The sequence below is a fragment of the Penaeus monodon genome, chromosome 9, assembly GCF_015228065.2.
Source record: "Penaeus monodon isolate SGIC_2016 chromosome 9, NSTDA_Pmon_1, whole genome shotgun sequence".
Taxonomy (NCBI): Eukaryota; Metazoa; Arthropoda; class Malacostraca; order Decapoda; family Penaeidae; genus Penaeus; species Penaeus monodon.
In genome coordinates this window covers 23,216,793-23,225,463 of record NC_051394.1, presented here as the reverse complement: position 1 = coordinate 23,225,463, position 8,671 = coordinate 23,216,793, and positions in this window count along the sequence as shown.

Genomic DNA, 8,671 nt, shown 5'->3' with positions numbered 1-8,671 from the left:
CGGGGGAAAAGTTGGGTTTTTTTTTTTTTCGTCTTTTTTTTTTTTTTGAAAAAAAAAAGGCGGGTGAGGGTTTTTTCTAATTCCCCCTTCATTTGGGTTTGGAAAAAAAAAGGGGGATTTGGGTCCCCGGGGGGGGGGGGGGACCCCTTTTTTTGTAAAAAAATTTTAATCCAGAGGAGCTAAGTTTAAAACGAAGCTCAGATCCCGTACGGAAAAAAAGACGTTCATTTGAAAGGGGCCGCTCCGTCTTCGGGGGTCAGATACCTGGTATAGTTATGCAATCGTAGAAAAAAAAAAAAAACAAAAACCAAAAAAAAAAATTTTTTTTAAACAATTTTTCAAAATATAATCGTGTAAATTTATTATCTCGAAAATATCTAGTAGTTTTTTGCTACTAATTCTTCTAAAACGACTAAATATATAGGGAAATAATATGATATGAGGGGACAAAAAATAAATAAAAACTATAATTTTGATAATAAAATAATAACTACTAATAATGTAGTGATGTTTTGGGGAGAAATAATAATAATGGTGAAAAGAAAAAAATTGAAAATGAAAATTATTAATAAAAATGATAAAAGTAATAAAAATAATAAAAAATAAAAACAATAATAAAATAATGAAAAGTAATAATGGAAAGGGATAATGTTTAAAATTAAAATGTGATGTAAAACAAAATAAGATAGTTGAAATAAAAATGATGATATGTAATGTTGAGGGGGTAAAAAAATTATAAAAAAATTTGGAAAAAAAGCAATGTAGTGAATGGTAATAATAATTAAAAATTTTTAGGATAATGATCATCAGATAAAAACCCAAAGTATATGTAATATAATAACTGAAAAATGATGTAATGATAATAATGATGATAACAATAATAAATGATATAAATGATTGATAAAAAAAGGGTATAATACATAAAAATAATTAAGGATGATAAAAAATGGCAATAATGTTTTTAAAATGAAAATGAAGGCAATAATATAAAAAAGTAATAATCCTGTTAAACTAATTTGATTTTAAAGAAAAAATAATAATAAATAAAAAAAAAATGTTAATAACAGTAAAAAACCCAGAAAACAAAAAATTATGATATTGATGATAAGATAATGCATTTAATAAAAATAAGGAAGGTTAATGAAAAACAAAAAGAAAAATTAAAAGAAAAGGCCCGGGAAAAGATAGGGTAGAAAAACCAAAGAAAAAAAGAAAATGAAGTTTTTTATCGGGTAATGAAAGAAGGGGGAAAAGAAGGGTGATGTAAGATAAAAAAACTAGTAATAAAAAGGGATTAAACGAACCGGGGGAAATGACAAAACAAAGAAAAAGCGTAAAAGATGAAAGAGAAGAAAGAGGAGAAGAGGAAACGAAATAGAGGAATGACAATAAAAAAAAAGTAAAAGAAAGAGAAGGAAGAGAAAGAGGGAAAAAAACCAAAACAGAGGGGAATAACAATACAAAAAACTAAAAAATAAAGAGGGGGAAAAAAAAAAACAAAACAGGGAATAAAATAGCAAAAAAAAAAAAAAAAAAAAAAAAAAATAAAAGAAAGAGGGGGGACAAATATAAGAAAGTAAAATAGAAAGGGACAAAAAAAAAAACACCAACCAAAAAAGAGGGGAAAAGAAGCAAAAAAAGGAGGGGAGAAAGGGGGAAAAAATGGCAACAAGGGGAAATCAAAACAGCGGGAATTTCCTCTCTAGTGGCCAAACCGAAAGGGGTGACTTTCCTTTTGGGGAGGAATGGCGGGGCCTTTTTACATTAAAAGAAATATATTCCCTTTAATTTTTCATTTCCGCGCCTGGGAATGAATAGAACTTCTAGATCATTTTGTCTTTGCGTTTATGTTATCGTGATGCTTTTGAGGGGGGGGGGCGGGGGTAGTGCAGTGCAAAGTGATCCTGTGATCAATAAACTACCTGTTTGCCTGTTTATTTACCTATCCAAATACCTGTCTGTCTAACTTTTATCTACTTCCAATCTATTTACCTGGGCATCTTTTCTCGATGGTGAATCTAGGATTTTGCGTTTGTTGTTTTTATCATTATAATTACCCATGTTTTAATCATCATTGTTATTGAATATTATTGGATTATTTTCCCTCCCCTTTTTATTATGATTTGAATTTTCCTCTCTCTTTCCCCCCACACCCAACACACAAACACCCACACACAAAAACACAAACCCCCAACACACACACACAACAATACATACTACAAAACCCAAAATACATACATACATACATACATACATACCCACACCGCACACACACCCCCAACACACATACACAACACACACACCCAAAACCAAACAACAAACACACCCCACACAAACACACACACAAAAACCACACACACCCCCCCCCCAAAAAACACAAAACCCCACCACCCCAAAACACCGGGCCCACGGCACCAGCATCTGACGGATTCAGCTCACGTCGACCCTCTTGGCCTCCTCCGTGACTGTTTTGCATTCCATTCCGTCGCGAGCTGATGAAAGACTATCGTGCCCAGATATCGTTTTTTTGGGTTTGTTAAAAATAGGCGGGGGCTATATCCCCATAAAGCAATGCTTTTTTTTTGAGAAAGATATGCATTATTGATCGTTATGTTTATCATAGTGATGGATAAGCTGATAGGCTCTTAGTCTTTGTAAGCATACATACATTATCATCATCATCATTATGGGGGGGTAACGGGCCCAAAGGGGGGGGGGTTTTTCCCTTTTCCCCCCAAAATCCATTTATTAAAGTTTTTCCCCGGGAGTTTTCGGGGGGGGGGGGGGAGGAGGGGGTGGCAAGGCCCACCTCCCCCGAGGGCCCCCAATTACCCCCCCGGTGGCTAAGGGGCAGGAGTTTTTATGAGCCAGGGGGGACAATCGCCCCAATTGCGAGATTCCCTTAATTGAAAACTGAGATTTAAAATTTTTTAATTTTGGCTTTACCCCACATTTATTCACTTCTAGACAAAAAAAAAGAAAAAAAAAGGCAAAGACAAGCTTGTCGAGGTCTGCTGTCCTTGACAAGGACCATAATTCTCTTACAGACATGGGGATACAGTCGGGGTTTTTTTAAGCCTTTTTTTAAAAGATACGGCAGAGCGTTTAAAAAAAAAAAATTTTAACAGGTAATACTAATAAGTTGAGTGAGGTATATATTGCAAAAAATGCTGAGTGATAAAAAATGCAATTTCAAAAAACATTGAATTCCAAGATAACAAATACATACAACAGGAAAAAATATGATTGGAGGAAAATTACTAAAAATGTAACTTGAGAAAAAAAGATTGACCCTTTTTCACCCCCCAAGTGTCTCTGAAAAGCACCAGTGATATTTCATTGATTTGAGAACTGCAGCTAAGCATTGCTAACCACTTAGAGTATAATTAATAAAAGAGTATTTATTTTGAGGAGGTAGAGTTATTTATGATGTGTAGATACTCACATGTTAGAAAATAAAACTTGACAGTAAAACTTACGAAAGGCACAAACTGATTTGATGTAAAAAAGGAAAAAATTGGATGTTGGCGATTATATATGTGTAAGGAATTTTTATGAATTTTTATATATATGTTTTTATTTTTAATTTTTTTTGTTTTAAATTTAATTTAAAATTTTTTTTTAGATCTTCCCTTTAAAAATTTTAAAAAATAATTTGTTAATTTTTAAATAGATAATAAAATAAAATAATATAATTACATAAAATATAAAATTTAAAAAAACTAAAAATAAAATGTTTTTTTTAATTTTAAATTTTAGTTACTTTTTATTAAAAAATAAATAAAAAAAACGTTTAAAATTAAACTTTAAATTGTAGAATTTTATTAAAAAGGGATTCTTGATGGGTTATATTTTTAAAAATATTCCCATAAAAAACCACCACTCAAAAACACCAAAAATTTTTTATTTTGGTTTTTATTAACTAATATAAAAATCATTTGTACTGAAAAATTTCCCAGCTGTTTTAGCTTTGGCCCTGTAATATGATTTTTAATAAAATTAAAACTTTAAATTATTTTAAAAAAAAAATAAAAAACCAAAAAATTTTTAATCAGGCATTTTTAATTTTCAAACCACAACGAAAGGGTTTTTTGTTATAAAAAAAGTTTCGCACAGAGTTCTTTTTAAGATTTCAGTGGTTTTTTTTGTTTATTTTATATGAAAAAAAAGGTTATTTACCTTTTTCAAAAACCATTTTAAACAAAACTTCTTCCCCTGTTTTGTAGGGGGCAACAGGGGAAATCAATTTTATCAAGGTTAAGGGGGCTGGCCCAATTTTTAATTCTATATGGGAAAACCCCTTTGTCCCCCCGTTCAGAAAAAACATCTTTTAATAATTGGTTTCACATTAGAAAGGAAGGTTTCGTGTATAAAAAAAACACTATTTGAAAAAATTCAATTTTTTTTGTTGGGGGTTTTTGAATAAGGAGAAAAATTTTTTTAAATTCAGTCAAAATTTTTAAACCCTGGGTTGAAAAACCCCGGGACGGGGGGAAAAGTGGGGCTGGCCCCTTTTATATTTGAACCTAGTCCGCCCCGATTCATTTTTAAAAACAAAGACAAAAAATGAATTGTATGGGGCCCGAAAAAATTTGTCCAATAAAGAGTAAAATTAATTTGTTCTCCCCTTTTTAAAATTTTTAAAATTTGCGAAAAACATGGGGGGAGCCCAAAGCCCCTGAATCGGTTTCGGGGGGAAATTTAAAAAGTTTACCCCCAGGCGTATAAACAAACCAAAACCCTGCAAATTTAAATTCCCAAAAACAAAACCTTTTGGAGTTTACAATTTTAGTCCAAAAGCGCTTTTCATTTTGTCCCTTCCGCTGGAAAAAATTGTTTGCAAATGCAACAAAATATACAACAATCTTGGGAGGAAACAACAATCATGAAACTATAATGACATAGTGAAGTGCTGTAAATACAGTGGTAAAATAAACCGACAACACATTAGTACAGGTGCATGTGAGGATATTTTTTTATTATTAATTTGCCAGCTCTTAGCTATATAAGTCAATGTATCTGCCAAATTGGATATATTTTTTCCATTTTACCAGGATTTTTCCTTTTTTTTTCTGCTAGTACAATGCTTCATTAATTATGTAGTGAATAATCTGCATTCGATTTCACTTGTCAGTATGATGTAGGTTTCATAAACCCTTGGCAGTGTATTTTCCTGTATTCGATCGCACGATACAATTCCAAACACATGTCAGCAGATAGCTGACTAATGGCCGACAGATGGCGATGAGTCGTGTTGCCCGCAATTTTGTATCGAGAACAGAAACACGCAATATTGTGTCTCGGAACTCTCGAGCAACCCTTGCAAAACAATAACTGTTGCTCAACTGGTGAGCGACTTTTCACATACTTTGTTGAGGGCTGTTGCTCAACAAAGTATCTTGCTCTGGACGTGGGTATGAAACATTTTACAACTGTTTCGCTGCAGTTACGAGGCATTTTTGGTTTTATTGAGATGTGTTTCTATAAAATGTTCAGCAACAATGTATCTTGGCCTGGACTAGATAACCCTCAGCACGTAAAAATCTTACCAGTGTACGACATGATATAGGAGTTCGAGTCATACGAAGAAGCCACGGTTAGGCATGCCAACCCAGGCACAACATCGGCAGTTACCTTAATGTTTACGGCAGGCGTCGAACCCTGTACATCGATTTTTTTTTCTTTTGATTAGCGTGGGTACACGCCGTTATTTATTACTTAACAAAGCATACATTCAACATTATACTTGCATTCACTCCGAGTCTCGTTCCAGCGCGACTCTCTAGCAATCGCTAGTTAATAGTCTTTCGCAGTTGTCGGAGAGGCGAGTCAGAGGTTTGGAAGTAGATTAATCTTTCGTTGACCAGTGGCACTGGGGCGGCATTCCGAAAGGTCTGTGGCTGTTCTTTGGGATTTCGGCAATGATCTGCGCTGTGCCACATCTCAAAGTCAACACTTCTAATTAGTACAAATATTTATATCGATATAGACCTTATCTTGTAACTGTACGATTAGGTAAACATTGTAATAAATCCTAACTGTATTATGACGGTAATACAGTTACTACTACTACTACTACTACTGCTACTCCTGCTACTGCTGCTGCTGCTGCTGCTGCTGTTGTTACTACTACTACTACTACCACTACTACCAACACTACTGTTAATGCTAATACGAGTACTACTGCTACTGCTACTGATGCTACTACTACTAGTACTACGACTACGATTACTGCTACTGCTATTGCTACTACTACTTTTGGTACTAACACTACTGCGACTACTACTTCCACTACTGCTACTGCTATTGCTACTAATATTACTACTAACACTACTACTATTACTAACACTACTGCTACTACTACTGCTGCTACTGTTAATGCTGCTACTGGCACTACTACCACTACTGCATCTGCTACTGCTACTACTACTATTAACACAATATTAACACTACTACTAACACTACTGCAACTACCACACTACTGCTTCAAACACGGTTGATACTTTCACTTCATTTACCTATCTATCTGCTTATCTATCTAGCTATCTATCTACATCAATTGATTGGCCGATTTCTCTATGTGTGCGTGCGTGCGTGTGTGTGTGTGTGTGTGTGTGTGTGTGTGTGTGTGTGTGTGTGTGTGTGTGTGTGTGTGTGTGTGTGTGTGTGTGAGAGAGAGAGAGAGAGAGAGAGAGAGAGAGAGAGAGAGAGAGAGAGAGAGAGAGAGAGAGAGAGAGAGAAAAAACCGCAGACAGATAAATCTTAATGACCAATTTATGGCAGCATGCGTGTATGTGTATGTTTACATGTGTATGTGTGTGTGTGTGTGTGTACGTAAACCAAAACTGATTGTCTAATTATACTTATTTCAGAATTATCCAGTGAATGTAGTTTTGCTTTTACTCTTGGTTTTAGTGTACTGCTTGTTATCCGCTGATAATGATATTAACCTTAATGTGTCCATGTATATTATTTGTGAATGTTGTGAATAGTTTTTTACTTATATTTTCAATACTGTAAATTATGTAATGCTATCATCCATATCTTTTCGTTGCTGATAAATGATGATTACGTATTGCAAATATCTTTCATACCTGTTAATACCTGTTGCTAATGATACCGCAAATGTTATTAACCGTATATATTATAATCATATAGTAATGATGATGTAAACTATCTCATGACACGGACGTTTCCTCCAAAAACTCGTGCAGATCGTCCCTCCGATCTCGATGTGCGCACTGAGCTCACGTTCTATATTCCGCACAATATGCTCATTCGGCATTATTCAGAACCATGATCCTCAGCCGCGGCTTTGAAACGAATTCATGTTGTTACGAAAAGGGAGATTTTTAATTATTTTATTATTATTATTATATTAATTATTTTTTTATTTTTATTATTATTATTTTATTATTATTATTTATTATTTTATTATTATTTTTTAATTATGGTTATTATTATTATTATTATTACTGTTATTATTATAAAAATATGTATATATATGTATAAAATATAATTTATAATATTATATATATATATATATTTTATATATATATATAGAGAGAGAGAGGAGGAGAGAGAGAGAGAGAGAGGAGAGAGAGTTAAGAACTATTTTGAGATCTTGTGTAAGCTTAAAAGGGAATTGGTTAATGATGCGTAACGTTAAAATCAAAAGCCCCATTGAATACTGAACAAGCTGTAAGGATATAAACTAGGAAAACCAGTAGAACACATGCCTACATTGCTGCAAACTCTGCACACTACTTTCGCAGCAAAATATTTTGCACTAGCCTTTATGGTCGGGGAGAGTGTTACAAAAGATTACTTTGAATATCAGGACATTTTCTCAACAAAGTTATTATTTGTCTTCTCTAATTTTCATATTTATGAAAAATAGGCAATTATCTCACTTCTCGTAAAACACACCCACGCGGGTGGTGTGTGTTTTTGTGGTGTGTGTCTGTGTGCGTGTGTGTGTTTGTAGAGAGGGAGTGGAGAGGAGGAGGGGGAGAAGGAGGAGGAATTTTATTTTATATATATATATAAAATATATATATATATATATATATATATGTGTGGTGTTGTGTGTGTGTGTGTGTGGTGTGTGTGTGTTGTGTGTGTGTGTTTTTGTGTTTTTGTGTGTCTTTGTGTATCTACGTATATTACAGTATAAACGATAAATATTCGTTCTTAAAAATCTAAAGAAGAGTGTACATCTAAGTTCACTTGCGTGAATTTCCATTTCGCATCTGCCATATAGGTCTGTAACATTCTACGATTACTTACAACAGGAGTGATGGAAAAGATATAATAATAACGATATTAACCAGTAGTGATAAAGATAAGAATATAGTGAGATGATGATGATGATGAAGAGAAAAGAAGAGAAGAAAGGAAGAGGGGAAAAAAGAAAAAAAAAAGGGAAGAAGAAGAAAAAAAAGAAGAGGAAGAAGGGAAAAAAAAAAGAAAGGAAAAGAAGGATGACGATTGACGACGACGAAAAAAAGAAGAAAAAAAAGAAAAGAAGAAGATGGTGATGATGACAATAATGATGGTTATTATTAGAAGAGAGATGAAAGAAAAAGAAAAAAAGGGGGGAAAAAAAAAAAAAAAAAAAAAGGGGGGGGGAAAAAAAAATAAAAAGGGAAAAAAAAAAGAAAAAAAAAAG